At 40.5% G+C, this 23,098-nt stretch overlaps 10 non-coding genes across 10 annotated transcripts; all 10 read left to right on the top strand.

Annotated features, from left to right (window-relative positions):
* The first annotated feature begins 886 nt into the window (after positions 1–886).
* trnai-aau (transfer RNA isoleucine (anticodon AAU)) lies at positions 887–960 on the top strand. Its single transcript has one exon. It is a non-coding gene; the product is annotated as a tRNA-Ile (tRNA).
* An 8,200-nt stretch (positions 961–9,160) lies between these two features.
* trnat-agu (transfer RNA threonine (anticodon AGU)) lies at positions 9,161–9,234 on the top strand. The gene has a single exon. It is a non-coding gene; the product is annotated as a tRNA-Thr (tRNA).
* A 1,592-nt stretch (positions 9,235–10,826) lies between these two features.
* trnat-agu (transfer RNA threonine (anticodon AGU)) lies at positions 10,827–10,900 on the top strand. The gene has a single exon. It is a non-coding gene; the product is annotated as a tRNA-Thr (tRNA).
* A 1,593-nt stretch (positions 10,901–12,493) lies between these two features.
* On the top strand, positions 12,494–12,567 carry trnat-agu (transfer RNA threonine (anticodon AGU)). The gene has a single exon. It is a non-coding gene; the product is annotated as a tRNA-Thr (tRNA).
* Positions 12,568–14,160: 1,593 nt separating this feature from the next.
* trnat-agu (transfer RNA threonine (anticodon AGU)) lies at positions 14,161–14,234 on the top strand. The gene has a single exon. It is a non-coding gene; the product is annotated as a tRNA-Thr (tRNA).
* Positions 14,235–15,828: 1,594 nt separating this feature from the next.
* On the top strand, positions 15,829–15,902 carry trnat-agu (transfer RNA threonine (anticodon AGU)). The gene has a single exon. It is a non-coding gene; the product is annotated as a tRNA-Thr (tRNA).
* Positions 15,903–17,495: 1,593 nt separating this feature from the next.
* Positions 17,496–17,569, top strand: trnat-agu (transfer RNA threonine (anticodon AGU)). The gene has a single exon. It is a non-coding gene; the product is annotated as a tRNA-Thr (tRNA).
* A 1,593-nt stretch (positions 17,570–19,162) lies between these two features.
* Positions 19,163–19,236, top strand: trnat-agu (transfer RNA threonine (anticodon AGU)). The gene has a single exon. It is a non-coding gene; the product is annotated as a tRNA-Thr (tRNA).
* A 1,561-nt stretch (positions 19,237–20,797) lies between these two features.
* On the top strand, positions 20,798–20,871 carry trnat-agu (transfer RNA threonine (anticodon AGU)). The gene has a single exon. It is a non-coding gene; the product is annotated as a tRNA-Thr (tRNA).
* A 1,592-nt stretch (positions 20,872–22,463) lies between these two features.
* trnat-agu (transfer RNA threonine (anticodon AGU)) lies at positions 22,464–22,537 on the top strand. Its single transcript has one exon. It is a non-coding gene; the product is annotated as a tRNA-Thr (tRNA).
* Positions 22,538–23,098: the final 561 nt, after the last annotated feature.

Consider the following 23,098-nt stretch of genomic DNA (forward strand, 5'->3'; position numbering starts at 1 on the left):
CAGAGCTGGGCTGAGAGGTGGCAAATGGAGTTTAATGTAGAGAAGTGTGAGGTGGTTCACTTTGGAAGGAATAACAGGAATGCGGAATATTTGGCTAATGGTAAAGTTCTTGAAAGTGTGGATGAGCAGAGGGATCTAGGTGTCCATGTACATAGATCCCTGAAAGTTGCCACCCAGGTTGACAGGGTTGTGAAGAAGGCCGAAGAAGTGTTGGCCTTTATTGGTAGAGGGATTGAGTTCCGGAGACGGGAGGTCATGTTGCAGCTGCACAGAACTCTGGTACGGCCGCATTTGGAGTATTGCGTACAGTTCTGTTCACCGCATTATAGGAAGGACTTGGAGGCTTTGGAGCGGGTGCAGAGGAGATTTACCAGGATGTTGCCTGGTATGGAGGGAAAATCTTATGAGGAAAGGCTGATGGACTTGAGGTTGTTTTCGTTGGAGAGAAGAAGGTTAAGAGGAGACTTAATAGAGGCATACAAAATGATCAGGGGGTTGGATAGGGTGGACAGTGAGAGCCTTCTCCCGCGGATGGATATGGCTGGCACGAGGGGACATAACTTTAAACTGAGGGGTAATAGATATAGGACAGAGGTCAGAGGTAGGCTCTTTACGCAAAGAGTAGTGAGGCCGTGGAATGCCCTACCTGCTACAGTAGTGAACTCGCCAACATTGACGGCATTGAAAAGTTTATTGGATAAACATATGGATGATAATGGCATAGTGTAGGTTAGATGGCTTTTGTTTCGGTGCAACATCGTGGGCCGAAGGGCCTGTACTGCGCTGTATTGTTCTATGTTCTATGTTCTATGAGAAATCAACAATACTGAGCGGTAATCACAATAATGGAAATCTGCTCCAAACTTGCAGAGTTGGTCTGCAAGTAGGTACTGTGGCTTAGATGGTTAAAGCGCCTGTCTAATGAACAGGCTATCCTGAGTTCAAATCTCAGCAGTGCCTTTATGCCTTTACGTCAAAACAAGTAACTTGTTGTGAAAAGCTCCCAATTTAATGGTGAATGCAGAGTTCATTGGCAAAATCTCCATGGCACTAACCTTCTCCGATGTCAAACCTTTCATAGCTCCATTTTTTACGCAACTTCCATTTTCTCATCTACTCCATTGCATTTACTCCTCACTTCAGCTCTGATTAAGGATCACACGGATTTGAAATGTTGACTCTGTGTCTGGCTCCACATATATCCACTGATTTTTTGAGCTTCAATCCTATCATGTTTCGCTTTTCATGCAGATTCGCAACATCCGCAGTATTTTCTTTGAATGCATGACAGGATTTACCTCCGGTAATCCAGAAGGAACATTTTGAATGTTTTTTAGCAACATCTGTGAGCAACGATTGAATGATTAATTCATTTTCTGTGACGAAGAGTGACCCGGACTCGAAATGTTAACTCGGTTCTCTCTTCACAGATGGTGCCAGACCCGCTGAGATTTTCCGTCATTTCCTTTTTTTCTTTCAGATTTTACATCCGCAGTAATTTGCTTTTATATTGAACGATTTATGTTGCTGCACGTTTGCAAGAACGACTCGGGCGGGATAAAGGATGGGTTTATTTTCCATGATGATGTGGTGCTGACAGATCTATTTATATCCTGAAACTTTGCGATTTGCATAATTTGCTAGATTACTCGATGAATTTATTTACGTCCACACTCTGCCACAACAAACACCAGATGATACCTTTTATTCCCTCTCTCAAAATACAATCTTTGTCTCTGTAGCTTCCCACTCAGATCTCACCGAACTAAACGTAATCTTCAAAGTCTTGAAGTCCCAGTGCAGGTCCCTGTGTAAACAGTTGTCACATCACAAGTCACTGGTAAAAAGCGAGTACAAGCTGAAGAATTTGAGAAAGGAAGCCAAAGGGAGGCTGCCGGTCTGCTTGCGAGGGAAATGTGCTGGTGAGGCTGAATTACCATTGAAGGAAATTCAAAATATACAATATGAGACTTTGAAGTGAGCTATAAGACTGTGTTTGGAATGGGCCCTGGAAGCGCAGTCGGTAGAGCAACTGACTTTTAATCTGAAGATCGATGGGTTTAAGTCCCTGCCTGGGCTTCAACTTTGTCTCAAGGCGTGTTTGTTCCCAATGAATGACAGGAATAAAATAAAGAATGCAGGGTGATTTTGGGAAAGTGGATGAACCATGACAACGTCGTTTTTGCCAAATTGCAATTGCCGTCGACAACTTTCAAGAATTTTTGCTAGATTTTCAGTTAATGTAAAAACCCTCTCCTGGTCTTGTCCTGCATTATACCACTATAGTTTTGTGGTCATGTTTAATTACTTCCAATTCACAAAATATTTCCTGTTTGTTTACTTCTCCCTGCAGAATGCTATAAACTAATAACTTTCAGAAATAACTGCAATTTTTGCGGTTTCAAAGGTCCAGTGCCAATGAAATTTGCACTCTCAAAGTCATCATGAGAAATCAACAATACTGAGCGGTAATCAAAATAATGGAAATCTGCTCCAAACTTGCAGAGCTGGTCTGCCAATAGGTGCTGTGGCTCAGATCGTTAAACCGCCTGTCTAATAAACAAGAGATCCTGAGTTCAAATCTCAGCAGTGCCTTTATACCTTTACGTCAAAACAAGTCACGCTGTCATGAAAAGCTCCCAATTTAATGGTGAATGCAGAGTTGATTGGCAAAATCTCCATGGCACGAACCTTGAAGATACCCTCCCGACTCTTATGTCAAACCTTTCATAGCTCCAATTTTCACGCAACTTCCATTTTCAAATCTACTCCATCTCCTATACTCCATTGCATTTACTCCTCACTTCAGCTCTGATTAAGGATCACACGGATTTGAAATGTTAACTCTGTGTCTGGCTCCACATATATCCTCTGATTTTTTGAATTTCTATCCTATCACGTTTCGCTTCTCATGCAGATTCGCAACATCCGCAGTATTTTCTTTGCATGCATGACAGGATTTACCTCCGGTAATCCAGAAGGAACATTTTGAATGTTTTTTAGCGACATCTCTGAGCAACGATTGAATGATTAATTGATTTACTGTGACGAAGAGTGACCCGGACTCGAAATGTTAACTCGGTTCTCTCTTCACAGATGGTGCCAGACCCGCTGAGATTTTCCGTCATTTCCTGTTTTTCTTTCAGATTTTACATCCGCAGTAATTTGCTTTTATATTGAACGATTTATGTTGCTGCACATTTGCAAGAACGACTCGGGCGGGTTAAAGGATGGGGTTATTTTCCATGATGATGTGGTGCTGACAGATCTATTTATATCCTGAAACTTTGCGATTTGCATAATTTGCTAGATTACTAGATGAATTTATTTACGTTCACACACTGCCACAACAAACACCAGATGATACCTTTTATTTCCTCTCTCAAAATACAATCTTTGTCTCTGTAGCTTCCCACTCAGATCTCACCGAACTAAACATAATCTTCAAAGTCTTGAAGTCCCAGTGCAGGTCCCTGTGTAAACAGTTGTCACATCACAAGTCACTGGTAAAAAGCGAGTACAAGCTGAAGAATTTGAGAAAGGAAGCCAAAGGGAGGCTGCCGGTCTGCTTGCGAGGGAAATGTGCTGGTGAGGCTGAATTACCATTGAAGGAAATTATAAATATACAATATGAGACTTTGAAGTGAGCTATAAGACTGTGTTTGGAATGGGCCCTGGAAGCGCAGTCAGTTGAGCATCTGACTTTTAATCTGAAGATCGATGGGTTTAAGTCCCTGCCTGGGCTTCAACTTTGTCTCAAGGCGTGTTTGTTCCCAATGAACGACAGGAAAAAAAAATAAAGAATGCAGATGATTTTGGGAAAGTGGATGAACCATGACAACGTCGTGTTTGCCAAATTGCAATTGCCGTCGACAACTTTCAAGAATTTTTGCTAGATTTTCAGTTAATGTAAAAACTCTCTCCTGGTCTTGTCCTGCATTATACCACTGTAGTTTTGTGGTCATGTTTAATTACTTCCAATTCACAAAATATTTCCTGTTTGTTTACTTGTCCCTGCAGAATGATATAATCTAATAACTTTCAGAAATAACTGCAATTTTTGCAGTTTCAAAAGTCCAGTGCCAATGAAATTTGCACTCTCAAAGTCAGCATGAGAAATCAACAATACTGAGCCGTAATCAAAATAATGGAAATCTGCTCCAAACTTGCAGATTTCTTCAGCAAGTAGGTGCTGTGGCTTAGATGGTAAAAGCACATGTCTAGTAAACAGGAGATCCTGAGTTAAAATCTCAGCAGTGCCTTTATACCTTTACGTCAAAACAAGTAGCCTGTTATGAAAAGCTCCCAATTTAATGGTGAATGCGGAGTTTATTGGCAAAATCTCCATGGCACTAACCTTGAAGATGCTCTCCCTACTCTTATGTCAAACCTTTCATAGCTCCATTTTTCACGCAACTTCCATTTTCTCATCTGCTCCATCTCATCTACTCCATTGCAATTACTCCTCACTTCAGCTCTGATTAAGGATCACACGGATTTGAAATGTTAACTCTGTGTCTGGCTCCACATGTATCCTCTGATTTTTTGAGCTTCAATCCTATCATGTTTCGCTTCTCATGCAGATTCGCAACATCCGCAGTATTTTCTTTGAGTGCATGACAGGATTTACGTCCGGTAATCCAGAAGGAACATTTTGAATGTTTTTTAGCGACATCTGTGAGCAACGATTGAATGATTAATTGATTTACTGTGACGAAGAGTGACCCGGACTCGAAATGTTAACTCGGTTCTCTCTTCACAGATGGTGCCAGACCCGCTGAGATTTTCCGTCATTTCCTGTTTTTCTGTCAGATTTTACATTCGCAGTAATTTGCTTTCATATTGAACGATTTATGTTGCTGCACGTTTGAAAGAACGACTCGAGCGGGATAAAGGATGGGGTTATTTTCCATGATGATGTGGTGCTGACAGATCTATTTATATCCTGAAACTTTGCGATTTGCATAATTTGCTAATATACTGGATGAATTTATTTACGTTCACACTCTGCCACAACAAACACCAGATGATACCTTTTATTCCCTCTCTCAAAATACAATTTTTGTCTCTGTAGCTTCCCACTCAGATCTCACCGAACTAAACGTAATCTTCAAAGTCTTGAAGTCCCAGTGCAGGTCCCTGGGTAAACAGTTTTCACATCACAAGTCACTGGTAAAAAGCGAGTACAAGCTGAAGAATTTGAGAAAGGAAGGCAAAGGGAGGCTGCCGGTCTGCTTGTGAGGGAAATGTGCTGGTGAGGCTGAATTACCATTGAAGGAAATTCAAAATATACAATATGAGACTTTGAAGTGAGCCATAAGTCTGTGTTTGGAATGGGCCCTGGAAGCGCAGTCGGTAGAGCATCTGACATTTAATCTGACGATCGATGGGTTTAACTCCCTGCCTGGGCTTCAACTTTGTCTCAAGGCGTTTTTGTTCCCAATGAATGACAGGAAAAAAGAATAAAGAATGCAGGGTGATTTTGGGAAAGTGGATGAACCGTGCCAATGTCGTGTTTGCCAAATTGCAATTGCCGTCGACAACTTTCAAGAAATGTTGCTGGATTTTCAGTTAATGTAAAAACTCTCTCCTGGTCTTGTCCTGCATTATACCACTGTAGTTTTGTGGTCATGTTTAATTATTTCCAATTCACAAAATATTTCCTGTTTGTTTACATCTCCCTGCAGAATGCTATAATCTAATAACTTTCAGAAATAACTGCAATTTTTGCAGTTTCAAAATTCCAGTGCCGATGAAATTTGCACTCTCAAAGTCAGCATGGGAAATCAACAATACTGAGCGGTAATCAAAATAATGGAAATCTGCTCCAAACTTGCAGAGCAGGTCTGCAAGTAGGTGCTGTGGTTTAGATGGTTAAAGTGCCTGTCTCGTAAACAGGAGATCTTGACTTTAAATCTCAGCAGTGCCTTTATACCTTTACGTCAAAACAAGTAACCTGTTATGAAAAGCTCCCAATTTAATGGTGAATGCAGAGTTTATTGGCAAAATCTCCATGGCACTAACCTTGAAGATGCACCCCCTACTCTTATGTCAAACCTTTCATAGCTCCTTTTTTCACGCAACTTCCATTTTCTCATCTACTCCATTGCAATTACTCCTCACTTCAGCTCTGATTAAGGATCACACGGATTTGAAATGTTAACTCTGTGTCTGGCTCCACATGTATCCTCTGATTTTTTGAGCTTCAATCCGATCATGCTTCGCTTCTCATGCAGATTCGCAACATCCGCAATATTTTCTTTGAATGCATGTCAGGATTTACCTCCGGTAATCCAGAAGGAACATTTTGAATGTTTTTTCGCGACATCTGTGAGCAACGATTGAATGATTAATTGATTTACTGTGACGAAGAGTGACCCGGACTCGAAATGTTAACTCGGTTCTCTCTTCACAGATGGTGCCAGACCCGCTGAGATTTTCCGTCATTTCCTGTTTTTCTTTCAGATTTTACATTCGAAGTACTTTGCTTTTAGATTGAACGATTTATGTTGCTGCACGTTTGCAAGAACGACTCGAGCGGGATAAAGGATGGGGTTATTTTCCATGATGATGTGGTGCTGACAGATCTATTTATATCCTGAAACTTTGCGATTTGCATAATTTGCTAATTTCCTGGATGAATTTATTTACGTTCACACTCTGCCACAACAAACACCAGATGATACCTTTTATTCCCTCTCTCAAAATACAATTTTTGTCTCTGTAGCTTCCCACTCAGATCTCACCGAACTAAAAGTAATCTTCAAAGTCTTGAAGTCCCAGTGCAGGTCCCGAGGTAAACAGTTTTCACACCACAAGTCACTGGTAAAAAGCGAGTACAAGCTGAAGAATTTGAGAAAGGAAGCCAAAGGGAGGCTGCCGGTCTGCTTGCGAGGGAAATGTGCTGGTGAGGCTGAATTACCATTGAAGGAAATTCAAAATATACAATATGAGACATTGAAGTGAGCCATAAGTCTGTGTTTGGAATGGGCCCTGGAAGCGCAGTCGGTAGAGCATCCGACTTTTAATCTGAAGATCGATGGGTTTAAGTCCCTGCCTGGGCTTCAAGTTTGTCTCAAGGCGTTTTTGTTCCCAATGAACGACAGAAAAAAAAATAAAGAATGCAGGGTGATTTTGGGAAAGTGGATGAACCGTGACAACGTCGTGTTTGCCAAATTGCAATTGCCGTCGACAACTTTCAAGACTTTCTGCTAGATTTTCAGTTAATGTAAAAACTCTCTCCTGGTCTTGTCCTGCATTATACCACTATAGTTTTGTGGTCATGTTTAATTACTTCCAATTCACAAAATTATTCCTGTTTGTTTACTTCTCCCTGCAGAATGCTATAATCTAATAACTTTCAGAAATAACTGCAATTTTTGCAGTTTGAAAAGCCCAGTGCCAATGAAATTTGCACTCTCAAAGTCAGCATGAGAAATCAACAACACTGAGCGGTAATCAAAATAATGGAAATCTGCTCCAAACTTGCAGAGCCAGTCTGCAAGTAGGTGCTGTGGTTTATATGGTTAAAGCGCCTATCTAGTAAATAGGAGATCCTGAGTTAAAATCTCAGCAGTGCCTTTATACCTTTACGTCAAAACAAGTAACCTGTTATGAAAAGCTCCCAATTTAATGGTGAATGCAGAGTTTATTGGCAAAATCTCCATGGCACTAACCTTGAAGTTGCCCTCCCTACTCCCATGTCAAACCTTTCATAGCTCCATTTTTCACGCAACTTCCATTTTCTCATCTGCTCCATTGCATTTACTCCTCACTTCAGCTCTGATTAAGGGTCACACGGATTTGAAATGTTAACTCTGTTTCTGGCTCCACATATATCCTCTGATTTTTTAAGCTTCAATCCTATCATGTTTAGCTTCTCATGCAGATTCGCAACATCCGCAGTATTTTCTTTGAATGCATGACAGGATTTACCTCCGGTAATCCAGAAGGAACATTTTGAATGTTTTTTAGCGACATCTGTGAGCAACGATTGAATGATTAATTGATTTACTGTGACGAAGAGTGACCCGGACTCGAAATGTTAACTTGGTTCTCTCTTCACAGATGGTGCCAGACCCGCTGAGATTTTCCGGCATTTCCTGTTTTTCTTTCAGATTTTACATCCGCAGTAATTTGCTTTTATATTGAACGATTTATGTTGCTGCACGTTTGCTAGAACGACTCGGGCGGGATAAAGGATGAGTTTATTTTCCATGATGATGTGGTGCTGACAGATCTATTTATATCCTGAAACTTTGCGATTTGCATAATTTGCTAGATTACTAGATGAATTTATTTACGTTCACTCTCTGCCACAACAAACACCAGATGATACCTTTTATTCCCTCTCTCAAAATACAATCTTTGTCTCTGTAGCATCCCACTCAGATCTCACCGAACTAAACGTAATCTTCAAACTCTTGAAGTCCCAGTGCAGGTCCCTGGGTAAACAGTTGTCACATCACAAGTCACTGGTAAAAAGCGAGAACAAGCTGAAGAATTTGAGAAAGGAAGCCAAAGGGAGGCTGCCAGTCTGCTTGCGAGGGAAATGTGCTGGTGAGGCGTAATTACCATTGAAGGAAATTCAAAATATACAATATGAGACTTTGAAGTGAGCTATAAGACTGCGTTTGGAATGGGCCTTGGAAGCGCAGTCGGTAGAGCATCTGACTTTTAATCTGAAGATCGATGGGTTAAAGTCCCTGCCTGGGCTTCAACTTTGTCTCAAGGCGTTTTTGTTCCCAATGAACGACAGGAAAAAAGAATAAAGAATGCAGGGCGATTTTGGGAAAGTGGATGAACTGTGACAACGTCGTGTTTGCCAAATTGCAATTGGCGTCGACAACTTTCAAGAATTTCTGCTAAATTTTCAGTTAATGTATAAACTCTCTCCTGGTCTTGTCCTGCATTGTATCACAATAGTTTTGTGGTCATTTTTAATTACTTCAAATTCACAACATATTTCCTGTTTGTTTACTTTTCCCTGCAGAATGCGATAATCTAATCACTTTCAGAAATAACAGCAATTTTTGCAGTTTTAAAAGTCCAGTGCCAATGAAATTTGCACTCTCAAAGTCAGTATGAGAAATCAACAATACTGAGCGGTAATCAAAATAATGGAAATCTGCTCCAAACTTGCAGAGTTGGTGTGCAAGTAGGTGCTGTGGCTTAGATGGTTACAGCGCCTGTCTAGTATACAGGCGATCCTGAGTTCAAATCTCAGCAGTGCCTTTATACCTTTCTGTCAAAACAAGTAACCTGTTATGAAAGCTCCCAATTTAATGGTGAATGCAGAGTTAAATGGCAAAATCTCCTTGGCACTTACCTTGAAAATTCCCTCCCTACTCTAATGTCAAACCTTTCATAGCTCCATTTTTCACGCAACTTCCATTTTCTCATCTACTCCATCTCATCTACTCCATTGCATTTACTCCTCACTTTAGCTCTGATTAAGGATCACACGGATTTGAAATGTTAAAGCTGTGTCTGGCTCCACATATATCCTCTGAATTTTTGAGCTTCAATCCTATCATGTTGACCTTCTCATGCAGATTCGCAACATCTGCAGTATTTTCTTTGAATGCATGACAGGATTTACCTCCGGTAATCCTGAAGGTACTTTTTGAATGTTTTTTAGCGACATCTGTGAGAAACGATTGAATGATTAATTGATTTACTGGGACGAAGAGTGACCCGGACTCGAAATGTTAACTCGGTTCTCTCTTCACAGGTGGTGTCAGACCCGCTGAGATTTTCCATCATTTCCTGTTTTTCTTTCAGATTTTACATCCGCAGTAATTTGCTTTTATAATGATCGATTTATGTTGCTGCACGTTTGCAAGAACGACTCGAGCGGGATAAAGGATGGGGTTATTTTCCATGATGATGTGGTGCTGACAGATCTGTTTATATCCTGAAACTTTGCGATTTGCATAATTTGCTAGTTTACTAGATGAATTTATTTACGTTCACACACTGACACAACAAACACCAGATGATACCTTTTATTCCCTCTCTCAAAATACAATCTTTGTCTCTGTAGCTTCCCACTCAGATTTCACCGAACTAAACGTAATCTTCAAAGTCTTGAAGTCCCAGTGCAGGTCCCTGGGTAAACAGTTGTCAAATCACAAGTCACTGGTAAAAAGCGAGAACAAGCTGAAGAATTTGAGAAAGGAAGCCAAAGGCAGGCTGCCAGTCTGCTTGCGAGGGAAATGTGCTGGTGAGGCTGAATTACCATTGAAGGAAATTCAAAATATACAATATGAGACTTTGAAGTGAGCTATAAGACTGCGTTTGGAATGGGCCCTGGAAGCGCAGTCGGTAGAGCATCTGACTTTTAATCTGAAGATCGATGGGTTTAAGTCCCTGCCTGGGCTTCAACTTTGTCTCAAGGCGTTTTTGTTCCCAATGAACGACAGGAAAAAAGAATAAAGAATGCAGGGTGATTTTGGGAAAGTGGATGAACTGTGACAACGTCGTGTTTGCCAAATTGCAATTGGCGTTGACAACTTTCAAGAATTTCTGCTAGATTTTCAGTTAATGTATAAACTCTCTCCTGGTCTTGTCCTGCATTGTATCACAATAGTTTTGTGGTCATGTTTAATTACTTCAAATTCACAACATATTTCCTGTTTGTTTACTTCTCCCTGCAGAATGCTATAATCTAATAACTTTCAGAAATAACAGCAATTTTTGCAGTTTCAAAAGTCCAGTGCCAATGAAATTTGCACTCTCAAAGTCAGTATGAGAAATCAACAATACTGAGCGGTAATCAAAATAATGGAAATCTGCTCCAAACTTGCAGAGCTGGTGTGCAAGTAGGCGCTGTGGCTTAAATGGTTAAAGCGCCTGTCTAGTAAACAGGAGATCCTTAGTTCAAATCTCAGCAGTGCCTTTATACCTTTCTGTCAAAACAAGTAACCTGTTATGAAAGGCTCCCAAATTAATGGTGAATGCAGAGTTTGTTGGCAAAATCTCCATGTCACTTACCTTGTAGATGCCCTCCCTACTCTAATGTCAAACCTTTCATAGCTCCATTTTTCACGCAACTTCCATTTTCTCATCTACTCCATCTCATCTACTCCATTGCATTTACTCCTCACTTCAGCTCTGATTAAGGATCACACGGATTTGAAATGTTAACGCTGTGTCTGGCTCCACATATATCCTCTGAATTTTTGAACTTCAATCCTATCATGTTTAGCTTCTCATGCAGATTCGCACCATCTGCAGTATTTTCTTTGAATGCATGACAGGATTTACCTCCGGTAATCCTGAAGGAACTTTTTGAATGTTTTTTAGCGACATCTGTGAGCAACGATTGAATGATTAATTGATTTACTGGGATGAAGAGTGACCCGGACTCGAAATGTTAACTCGGTTCTCTCTTCACAGGTGGTGGAGACCCGCTGAGATTTTCCATCATTTCCTGTTTTTCTTTCAGATTTTACATCCGCAGTAATTTGCTTTTATATTGAACGATTTATGTTGCTGCACGTTTGCAAGAAGGACTCGGGCGGGATAAAGGATGGGGTTATTTTCCATGATGATGTGGTGCTGACAGATCTATTTATATCCTGAAACTTTGCGAATTGCATAATTTGCTAGTTTACAAGATGAATTTATTTACGTTCACACACTGCCACAACAAACACCAGATGATACCTTTTATTCCCTCTCTCAAAATACAATCTTTGTCTCTGTAGCTTCCCACTCAGATCTCACCGAACTAAACGTAATCTTCAAAGTCTTGAAGTCCCAGTGCAGGTCCCTGGGTAAACAGTTGTCACATCACAAGTCACTGGTAAAAAGAGAGAACAAGCTGAAGAATTTGAGAAAGGAAGCCAAAGGGAGGCTGCCGGTCTGCTTGCGAGGGAAATGTGCTGGTGAGGCTGAATTACCATTGAAGGAAATTCAAAATATACAATATGAGACTTTGAAGTGAGCTATAAGACTGCGTTTGGAATGGGCCCTAGAAGCGCAGTCGGCAGAGCATCTGACTTTTAATCTGAAGATCGATGGGTTTCAGTCCCTGCCTGGGCTTCAACTTTGTCTCAAGGTGTTTTTTGTTCCCAATGAACGACAGGAAAAAAGAATAAAGAATGCAGGGTGATTTTGGGAAAGTGGATGAACCGTGACAACGTCGGGTTTGCCAAATTGCAATTGCCGTCGACAACTTTCAAGAATTTCTGCTAGATTTTCAGTTAATGTAAAAACTCTCTCCTGGTCTTGTCCTGCATTATACCACTGTAGTTTTGTGGTCATGTTTAATTACTTCCAATTCACAAAATATTTCCTGTTTGTTTACTTCTCCCTGCAGAATGCTATAATCTAATAACTTTCAGAAATAACAGCAATTTTTGCAGTTTCAAAAGTCCAGTGCCAATGAAATTTGCACTCTCAAAGTCAGCATGAGAAATCAACAATACTGAGCGGTAATCAAAATAATGGAAATCTGCTCCAAACTTGCAGAGCTGGTGTGCAAGTAGGCGCTGTGGCTTAGATGGTTAAAGCGCCTGTCTAGTAAACAGGAGATCCTGAGTTCAAATCTCAGCAGTGCCTTTATACCTTTACGTCAAAACAAGTCACCTGTTGTGAAAAGCTCCCAATTTACTGGTAAATGCAGAGTATATTGGCAATATCTCCATGGCAATACCCTTGAAGATGCTCTCCCTACTCTTACGTCAAACCTTTCATAGCTCCATTTTTCACGCAACTTCCATTTTCTCATCTACTCCATCTCATCTACTCCATTGCATTTACTCCTCACTTCAGCTCTGATTAAGGATCACACGGATTTGAAATGTTAACGCTGTGTCTGGCTCCACATATGTCCTCTGAATTTTTGAGCTTCAATCCTATCATGTTTAGCTTCTGATGCAGATTCGCACCATCTGCAGTATTTTCTTTGAATGCATGACAGGATTTACCTCCGGTAATCCTGAAGGAACTTTTTGAATGTTTTTTAGCGACATCTGTGGGCAACGATTGAATGATTAATTGATTTACTGGGACGAAGAGTGACCCGGACTCGAAATGTTAACTCGGTTCTCTCTTCACAGGTGGTGCCAGACCCGCTGAGATTTTCCATCATTTCCTGTTTTTCTTTCAGATTTTACATCCGCAGTAATTTGCTTTTATATTGAACGATTTATGTTGCTGCATGTTTGCAAGAACGACTCGGGCGGTATAAAGGATGGGGTTATTTTCCATGATAATGTGGTGCTGACAGATCTATTTATATCCTGAAACTTTGCGATTTGCATAATTTGCTAGTTTACTAGATGAATTTTTTTACGTTCACACACTGCCACAACAAACACCAGATTATATCTTTTATTCCCTCTCTCAAAATACAATCTTTGTCTCTGTAGCTTCCCACTCAGATCTCACCGAACTAAACGTAATCTTCAAAGTCTTGAAGTCCCAGTGCAGGTCCCTGGGTAAACAGTTGTCACATCACAAGTCACTGGTAAAAAGCGAGTACAAGCTGAAGAATTTGAGAAAGGAAGCCAAAGGGAGGCTGCCGGTCTGCTTGCGAGGGAAATGTGCTGGTGAGGCTGAATTACCATTGAAGGAAATTCAAAATATACAATATGAGACATTGAAGTGAGCTATACGACTGTGTTTGCAATGGGCCCTGGAAGCGCAGTCGGTAGAGCATCTGACTTTTAATCTGAAGGTCGATGGGTTTAAGTCCCTGCCTGGGCTTCAACTTTGTCTCAAGGCGTTTTTGTTCCCAATGAACGACAGGAAAAAAAAATAAAGAATGCAGGGTGATTTTGGGAAAGTGGATGAACCGTGACAACGTCGTGTTTGCCAAATTGCAATTGACGTCGACAACTTTCAAGAATTTCTGCTAGACTTTCAGTTAATGTAAAAACTCTCTCCTGGTCTTGTCCTGCATTATACCACTGTAGTTTTGTGGTCATGTTTCATTACTTCCAATTCACAAAATATTTCCTGTTTGTTTACTTCTCCCTGCAGAATGCTATAAACTAATAACTTTCAGAAATAACTGCAATTTTTGCAGTTTCAAAAGTCCAGTGCCGATGAAATTTGCACTCTCAAAGTCAGCATGAGAAATCAACAATACTGAGCGGTAATCAAAATAATTGAAATCTGCTCCAAACTTGCAGAGCTGGTGTGCAAGTAGGCGCTGTGGCTTAGGTGGTTAAAGCGCCTGTCTAGTAAACAGGAGATCCTGAGTTCAAATCTCAGCAGTGCCTTTATACCTTTACGTCAAAACAAGTCACCTGTTGTGAAACGCTCCCAATTTCATGGTGAATGCAGAGTTTATTGGCAACATCTCCATGGCACTACCCTTGAAGATGCTCTCCCTACTCTTATGTCAAACCTTTCATAGCTCCATTTTTCACGCAACTTCCATTTTCTCATCTTCTCCATCTCATCTACTCCATTGCATTTACTCCTCACTTCAGCTCTGATTAAGGATCACACGGATTTGAAATGTTAACGCTGTGTCTGGCTCCACATATATCCTCTGATTTTTTGAGCTTCAATCCTATCATGTTTAGCTTCTCATGCAGATTCGCACCATCTGCAGTATTTTCTTTGAATGCATGACAGGATTTACCTCCGGTAATCCTGAAGGAACTTTTTGAATGTTTTTTAGCGACATCTGTGAGCAACGATTGAATGATTAATTGATTTACTGGGACGAAGAATTACCCGGACTTGAAATGTTAACTCGGTTCTCTCTTCACAGGTGGTGCCAGACCCGCTGAGATTTTCCATCATTTCCTGTTTTTCTTTCAGATTTTACATCCGCAGTAATTTGCTTTTATATTGAACGATTTATGTTGCTGCACGTTTGCAAGAAGGACTCGGGCGGGATAAAGGATGGGGTTATTTTCCATGATGATGTGGTGCTGACAGATCTATTTATATCCTGAAACTTTGCGATTTGCATAATTTGCTAGTTTAAAAGATGAATTTATTTACGTTCACACACTGCCACAACAAACACCAGATGATACCTTTTATTCCCTCTCTCAAAATACAATCTTTGTCTCTGTAGCTTCCCACTCAGATCTCACCGAACTAAACGTAATCTTCAAAGTCTTGAAGTCCCAGTGCAGGTCCCTGGGTAAACAGTTGTCACATCACAAGTCACTGGTAAAAAGCGAGAACAAGCTGAAGAATTTGAGAACGGAAGCCAAAGGGAGGCTGCCGGTCTGCTTGCGAGGGAAATGTGCTGGTGAGGCTGAATTACCATTGAAGGAAATTCAAAATATACAATATGAGACTTTGAAGTGAGCTATAAGACTGCGTTTGGAATGGGCCCTAGAAGCGCAGTCGGTAGAGCATCTGACTTTTAATCTGAAGATCGATGGGTTTCAGTCCCTGCCTGGGCTTCAACTTTGTCTGAAGGTGTTTTTTGTTCCCAATGAACGACAGGAAAAAAGAATAAAGAATGCAGGGTGATTTTGGGAAAGTGGATGAACCGTGACAACGTCGTGTTTGCCAAATTGCAATTGCCGTCGACAACTTTCAAGAATTTCTGCTAGATTTTCAGTTAATGTAAAAACTCTCTCCTGGTCTTGTCCTGCATTATACCACTGTAGTTTTGTGGTCATGTTTAATTACTTCCAATTCACAAAATATTTCCTGTTTGTTAACTTCTCCCTGCAGAATGCTATAATCTAATAACTTTCAGAAATAACAGCAATTTTTGCAGTTTCAAAAGTCCAGTGCCAATGAAATTTGCACTCTCAAAGTCAGCATGAAAAATCAACAATACTGAGCGGTAATCAAAATAATGGAAATCTGCTCCAAACTTGCAGAGCTGGTGTGCAAGTAGGCGCTGTGGCTTAGATGGTTAAAGCGCCTGTCTAGTAAACAGGAGATCCTGAGTTCAAATCTCAGCAGTGCCTTTATACCTTTATGTCAAAACAAGTCACCTGTTGTGAAAAGCTCCCAATTTAATGGTAAATGCAGAGTTTATTGGCAATATCTCCATGGCAATACCCTTGAAGATGCTCTCCCTACTCTTATGTCAAACCTTTCATAGCTCCATTTTTCACGCAACTTCCATTTTCTCATCTACTCCATCTCATCTACTCCATTGCATTTACTCCTCACTTCAGCTCTGATTAAGGATCACACGGATTTGAAATGTTAACGCTGTGTCTGGCTCCACATATATCCTCTGAATTTTTGAGCTTCAATCCTATCATGTTTAGCTTCTCATGCAGATTCGCACCATCTGCAGTATTTTCTTTGAATGCATGACAGGATTTACCTCCGGTAATCCTGAAGGAACTTTTTGAATGTTTTTTAGCGACATCTGTGGGCAACGATTGAATGATTAATTGATTTACTGTGACGAAGAGTGACCCGGACTCGAAATGTTAACTCGGTTCTCTCTTCACAGGTGGTGCCAGACCCGCTGAGATTTTCCATCATTTCCTGTTTTTCTTTCAGATTTTACATCCGCAGTAATTTGCTTTTATATTGAACGATTTATGTTGCTGCACGTTTGCAAGAACGACTCGGGCGGGATAAAGGATGGGGTTATTTTCCATGATGATGTGGTGCTGACAGATCTATTTATATCCTGAAACTTTGCGATTTGCATAATTTGCTAGTTTACAAGATGAATTTATTTACGTTCACACACTGCCACAACAAACACCAGATGATACCTTTTATTCCCTTTCTCAAAATACAATCTTTGTCTCTGTAGCCTCCCACTCAGATCTCACCGAACTAAACGTAATCTTCAAAGTCTTGAAGTCCCAGTGCAGGTCCCTGGGTAAACAGTTGTCACATCACAAGTCACTGGTAAAAAGCGAGTACAAGCTGAAGAATTTGAGAAAGGAAGCCAAAGGGAGGCTGCCAGTCTGCTTGCGAGGGAAATGTGCTGGTGAGGCTGAATTACCATTGAAGGAAATTCAAAATATACAATATGAGACTTTGAAGTGAGCTATAAGACTGCGTTTGGAATGGGCCCTGGAAGCGCAGTCGGTAGAGCATCTGACTTTTAATCTGAAGATCGATGGGTTTAAGTCCCTGCCTGGGCTTCAACTTTGTCTCAAGGCATCTTTGTTCCCAATGAACGACAGGAAAAAAGAATAAAGAATGCAGGGTGATTTTGGGAAAGTGGATGAACCGTGACAACATCGTGTTTGCCAAATTGCAATTGCCGCCGACAACTTTCAAGAATTTTTGCTAGATTTTCAGTTAATATCAAAACTCTCTCCTGGTCTTGTCCTGCATTATACCACTATAGTTTTGTTGTCATGTTTAATTACTTCCAATTCACAAAATATTTCCTGTTTGTTAACTTCTCCCTGCAGAATGCTGTAATCTAATAACTTTCAGAAATAACAGCAATTTTTGCAGTTTCAAAAGTCCAGTGCCAATGAAATTTGCACTCTCAAAGTCAGCATGAGAAATCAACAATACTGAGCGGTAATCAAAATAATGGAAATTTGCTCCAAACTTGCAGAGCGAGTCAGCAAGTAGGTGCTGTGGCTTAGATGGTAAAAGCGCCTGTCTAGTAAACAGGAGATCCTGAGTTCAAATCTCAGCAGTGCCTTTATACCTTTACGTCAAAACAAGTAACCTGTTATGAAAAGCTCCTAATTTAATGGTGAATGCAGAGTTTATTGGCAAAATCTCCATGGCACTAACCTTGAAGATGCCCTCCCGACTCTTATGTCAAACCTTTCATAGCTCCATTTTTCACGCTACTTCCATTTTTTCATCTACTCCATCTCATCGACTCCATTGCATTTACTCCTCACTTCAGCTCTGATTAAGGATCACACGGATTTGAAATGTTAACGCTGTGTCTGGCTCCACATATATCCTCTGAATTTTTGAGCTTCAATCCTATCATGCTTAGCTTCTCATGCAGATTCGCACCATCAGCAGTATTTTCTTTGAATGCATGACAGGATTTACCTCCGGTAATCCTGAAGGAACTTTTTGAATGTTTTTTCGCGACATCTGTGAGAAACGATTGAATGATTAATTGATTTACTGGGACGAAGAGTGACCCGGACTCGAAATGTTACCTCGGTTCTCTCTTCACAGGTGGTGCCAGACCCGCTGACATTTTCCATCATTTCCTGTTTTTCTTTCAGATTTTACATCCGCAGTAATTTGCGTTTATAATGATCGATTTATGTTCCTGCACGTTTGCAAGAACGACTCGGGCGGGATAAAGGATGGGGTTATTTTCCATGATGATGTGGTGCTGACAGATCTATTTATATCCTGAAACTTTGCGATTTGCATAATTTGCTAGTTTACTAGATGAATTTATTTACGTTCACACACTGCCTCAACAAACACCAGATGATACCTTTTATTCCCTCTCTCAAAATACAATCTTTGTCTCTGTAGCTTCCCACTCAGATCTCACCGAACTAAACGTAATCTTCAAAGTCTTGAAGTCCCAGTGCAGGTCCCTGGGTAAACAGTTGTCAAGTCACAAGTCACTGGTAAAAAGCGAGAACAAGCTGAAGAATTTGAGAAAGGAAGCCAAAGGGAGGCTGCCAGTCTGCTTGCGAGGGAAATGTGCTGGTGAGGCTGAATAACCATTGAAGGAAATTCAAAATATACAATATGAGACTTTGAAGTGAGCTATAAGACTGCGTTTGGAATGGGCCCTGGAAGCGCAGTCGGTAGAGCATCTGACTTTTAATCTGAAGATCGATGGGTTTAAGTCCCTGCCTGGGCTTCAACTTTGTCTCTAGCTGTTTTTGTTCCCAATGAACGACAGGAAAAAAGAATAAAGAATGCAGGGTGATTTTGGGAAAGTGGATGAACTGTGACAACGTCGTGTTTGCCAAATTGCAATTGGCATCGACAACTTTCAAGAATTTTTGCTAGATTTTCAGTTAATGTAAAAACTCTCTCCTGGTCTTGTCCTGCATTATACCACTATAGTTTTGTGGTCATGTTTAATTACTTCCAATTCACAAAATATTTCCTGTTTGTTAACTTCTCCCTGCAGAATGCTATAATCTAATAACTTTCAGAAATAACAGCAATTTTTGCAGTTTCAAAAGTCCAGTGCCAATGAAATTTGCACTCTCAAAGTCAGCATGAGAAATCAACAATACTGAGCGGTAATCAAAATAATGGAAATCTGCTCCAAACTTGCAGTGCTGGTGTGCAAGTAGGTGCTGTGGCTTAGATGGTTAAAGCGCCTGTCTAGTAAACAGGAGATCCTTAGTTCAAATCCCAGCAGTACCTTTATACCTTTCTGTCGAAACAAGTAACCTGTTATGAAAGCTCCCAATTTAATGGTGAATGCAGAGTTAAATTGCAAAATCTCCATGGCACTAACCTTGAAAATGCCCACCCTACTCTAATGTCAAACATTTCATCGCTCCATTTTCTCATCTACTCCATTGCATTTACTCCTCACTTCAGCTCTGATTAAGGATCACACGGATTTGAAATGTTAACTCTGTGTCTGGCTCCACATATATCCTCTGAATTTTTGAGCTTCAATCCTATCATGTTTAGCTTTTCATGTAGAATTTGCAACATCCGCAGTATTTTCTTTGAATGCATGACAGGATTTACCTCCGGTAATCCTGAAGGAACATTTTGAATGTTTTTTAGCGACATCTGTGAGCAACGATTGAATGATTAATTGATTTACTGTGACGAAGAGTGACCCGGACTCGAAATGTTAACTCGGTTCTCTCTTCACAGGTGGTGCCAGACCCGCTGAGATTTTCCATCATTTCCTGTTTTTCTTTCAGATTTTACATCCGCAGTAATTTGCTTTTATATTGAACAATTTATGTTCCTGCACGTTTGCAAGAACGACTCGGGCGGGATAAAGGATGGGGTTATTTTCCATGATGATGTGGTGCTGACAGATCTATTTATATCCTGAAACTTTGCGATTTGCATAATTTGCTAGTTTACTAGATGAATTTATTTACGTTCACACACTGCCACAACAAACACCAGATGATACCTTTTATTCCCTCTCTCAAAATACAATCTTTGTCTCTGTAGCTTCCCACTCAGATCTCACCGAACTAAACGTAATCTTCAAAGTCTTGAAGTCCCAGTGCAGGTCCCTGGGTAAACAGTTGTCACATCACAAGTCACTGGTAAAAAGCGAGAACAAGCTGAAGAATTTGAGAAAGGAAGCCAAAGGGAGGCTGCCAGTCTGCTTGCGAGGGAAATGTGCTGGTGAGGCGTAATTACCATTGAAGGAAATTCAAAATATACAATATGAGACTTTGAAGTGAGCTATAAGACTGCGTTTGGAATGGGCCTTGGAAGCGCAGTCGGTAGAGCATCTGACTTTTAATCTGAAGATCGATGGGTTAAAGTCCCTGCCTGGGCTTCAACTTTGTCTCAAGGCGTTTTTGTTCCCAATGAACGACAGGAAAAAAGAATAAAGAATGCAGGGCGATTTTGGGAAAGTGGATGAACTGTGACAACGTCGTGTTTGCCAAATTGCAATTGGCGTCGACAACTTTCAAGAATTTCTGCTAAATTTTCAGTTAATGTATAAACTCTCTCCTGGTCTTGTCCTGCATTGTATCACAATAGTTTTGTGGTCATGTTTAATTACTTCAAATTCACAACATATTTCCTGTTTGTTTACTTTTCCCTGCAGAATGCGATAATCTAATAACTTTCAGAAATAACAGCAATTTTTGCAGTTTCAAAAGTCCTGTGCCAATGAAATTTGCACTCTCAAAGTCAGTATGAGAAATCAACAATACTGAGCGGTAATCAAAATAATGGAAATCTGCTCCAAACTTGCAGAGTTGGTGTGCAAGTAGGTGCTGTGGCTTAGATGGTTACAGCGCCTGTCTAGTACACAGGAGATCCTGAGTTCAAATCTCAGCAGCGCCTTTATACCTTTCTGTCAAAACAAGTAACCTGTTATGAAAGCTCCCAATTTAATGGTGAATGCAGAGTTAAATGGCAAAATCTCCTTGGCACTTACCTTGAAAATTCCCTCCCTACTCGAATGTCAAACCTTTCATAGCTCCATTTTTCACGCAACTTCCATTTTCTCATCTACTCCATCTCATCTACTCCATTGCATTTACTCCTCACTTCAGCTCTGATTAAGGATCACACGGATTTGAAATGTTAAAGCTGTGTCTGGCTCCACATATATCCTCTGAATTTTTGAGCTTCAATCCTATCATGTTGAGCTTCTCATGCAGATTCGCAACATCTGCAGTATTTTCTTTGAATGCATGACAGGATTTACCTCCGGTAATCCTGAAGGAACTTTTTGAATGTTTTTTAGCGACATCTGTGAGAAACGATTGAATGATTAATTGATTTACTGGGACGAAGAGTGACCCGGACTCGAAATGTTAACTCGGTTCTCTCTTCACAGATGGTGTCAGACCCGCTGAGATTTTCCATCATTTCCTGTTTGTCTTTCAGATTTTACATCCGCAGTAATTTGCTTTTATAATGATCGATTTATGTTGCTGCACGTTTGCAAGAACGACTCGGGCGGGATAAAGGATGGGGTTATTTTCCATGATGATGTGGTGCTGATAGATCTATTTATATCCTGAAACTTTGCGATTTGCATAATTTGCTAGTTTACTAGATGAATTTATTTACGTTCACACACTGACACAACAAACACCAGATGATACCTTTTATTCCCTCTCTCAAAATACAATCTTTGTCTCTGTAGCTTCCCACTCAGATTTCACCGAACTAAACGTAATCTTCAAAGTCTTGAAGTCCCAGTGCAGGTCCCTGGGTAAACAGTTGTCAAATCACAAGTCACTGGTAAAAAGCGAGAACAAGCTGAAGAATTTGAGAAAGGAAGCCAAAGGGAGGCTGCCAGTCTGCTTGCGAGGGAAATGTGCTGGTGAGGCTGAATTACCATTGAAGGAAATTCAAAATATACAATATGAGACTTTGAAGTGAGCTATAAGACTGCGTTTGGAATGGGCCCTGGAAGCGCAGTCGGTAGAGCATCTGACTTTTAATCTGAAGATCGATGGGTTTAAGTCCCTGCCTGGGCTTCAACTTTGTCTCAAGGCGTTTTTGTTCCCAATGAACGACAGGAAAAAAGAATAAAGAATGCAGGGTGATTTTGGGAAAGTGGATGAACTGTGACAACGTCGTGTTTGCCAAATTGCAATTGGCGTTGACAACTTTCAAGAATTTCTGCTAGATTTTCAGTTAATGTATAAACTCTCTCCTGGTCTTGTCCTGCATTGTATCACAATAGTTTTGTGGTCATGTTTAATTACTTCAAATTCACAACATATTTCCTGTTTGTTTACTTCTCCCTGCAGAATGCTATAATCTAATAACTTTCAGAAATAACAGCAATTTTTGCAGTTTCAAAAGTCCAGTGCCAATGAAATTTGCACTCTCAAAGTCAGTATGAGAAATCAACAATACTGAGCGGTAATCAAAATAATGGAAATCTGCTCCAAACTTGCAGAGCTGGTGTGCAAGTAGGCGCTGTGGCTTAAATGGTTAAAGCGCCTGTCTAGTAAACAGGAGATCCTTAGTTCAAATCTCAGCAGTGCCTTTATACCTTTCTGTCAAAACAAGTAACCTGTTATGAAAAGCTCCCAAATTAATGGTGAATGCAGAGTTTGTTGGCAAAATCTCCATGGCACTTACCTTGTAGATGCCCTCCCTACTCTAATGTCAAACCTTTCATAGCTCCATTTTTCACGCAACTTCCATTTTCTCATCTACTCCATCTCATCTACTCCATTGCATTTACTCCTCACTTCAGCTCTGATTAAGGATCACACGGATTTGAAATGTTAAAGCTGTGTCTGGCTCCACATATATCCTCTGAATTTTTGAGCTTCAATCCTATCATGTTGAGCTTCTCATGCAGATTCGCAACATCTGCAGTATTTCCTTTGAATGCATGACAGGATTTACCTCCGGTAATCCTGAAGGTACTTTTTGAATGTTTTTTAGCGACATCTGTGAGAAACGATTGAATGATTAATTGATTTACTGGGACGAAGAGTGACCCGGACTCGAAATGTTAACTCGGTTCTCTCTTCACAGGTGGTGTCAGACCCGCTGAGATTTTCCATCATTTCCTGTTTGTCTTTCAGATTTTACATCC

This window comes from Scyliorhinus torazame, chromosome 4, assembly GCF_047496885.1.
Source record: "Scyliorhinus torazame isolate Kashiwa2021f chromosome 4, sScyTor2.1, whole genome shotgun sequence".
NCBI lineage: Eukaryota > Metazoa > Chordata > Chondrichthyes > Carcharhiniformes > Scyliorhinidae > Scyliorhinus > Scyliorhinus torazame.